Genomic DNA, 1,020 nt, shown 5'->3' with positions numbered 1-1,020 from the left:
TGGGCCTAAGAGGCAACACTCCCTTGCCTCTGCTGGGCATGCTCCCAATGGAAGGAGCATTTAAAAGGGAATGACTCAGCTGGTCTGGGTGGACCAGGGAGGAGAGCAGTTGAGTGCAGCAGACTCCTGCTGGGAAGCAGCTAGGGTTCCACGTTGCTAGGACTGAGCCTCATAGCAAAGCCTCTGGGAGCCAGCTGACCACAAGCGTCAAGGGTGATGACTATCCAGAGCCAGTGGGAGAGAATGCAGAGACATACTGGAGGGAAACACAGGAGGGATCCCACGTTCAGCCCATGATGATGCTGCAGGGACTGGAACAAGTGTAGGAAGTGACCTAGAGAGTGGGTTTTGGGGTATCAGGCCCTGACCCTTCTATGAAGGCAACTGTTTTCAAGGGCCCTGGGTCAGAACCCAGTGGAGTAGGGTGGGCCTGGGTTCCCCTATTCCTCCCTACTCTTGCCAGGAGGCAACGCTACCCCTGAACTGTAACAGCTAGGTGGAACAGCCTTTGGACTCTTGCCAGTGGGCAGTGCTACCTTTGGCTGTAACAGCCAGATAAATCAACCCTGGATCTCTCACCATTAGGTGTTATGCCTCAGAGTACACAGCCAATCCTTGACAGATGACTTATTGGTGTCATTATGAGTTTCATGCAAAGTCCTTTAAACAGCAACGTATATGGCTATTTATAAAATAGTCCAAGGAAGGTCCCATATTTAATCTGAATACTAGTTCTACAATTAATTTAAATTGTCAAGACTGACTTTAAAAATGTAGTAATTTATTTACTCTTGTCAACTTTTTTCTGTATTAAAACTAGGGTGACCAGATGTCCCGATTTTATAGGGACAGTCCCGATTTTTGGGTCTTTTTCTTATATAGGCTTGTATTATCTCCTGCTCTCTGTCCTGATTTTTCACACTTGCTGTCTGGTCACCCTAGTTAAAACCTCCTGTTCCTTCAGAGTTGGAATATCCTGGGGGCTTGCAGTTATTACCTTCTGTGCATGTGTTCTTGGTA

This window comes from Mauremys reevesii, linkage group 3 (genome assembly GCF_016161935.1).
Source record: "Mauremys reevesii isolate NIE-2019 linkage group 3, ASM1616193v1, whole genome shotgun sequence".
Taxonomy (NCBI): Eukaryota; Metazoa; Chordata; order Testudines; family Geoemydidae; genus Mauremys; species Mauremys reevesii.
The sequence above is the reverse complement of the archived record's forward strand: the minus strand, read 5'-3'. Positions refer to the sequence as shown.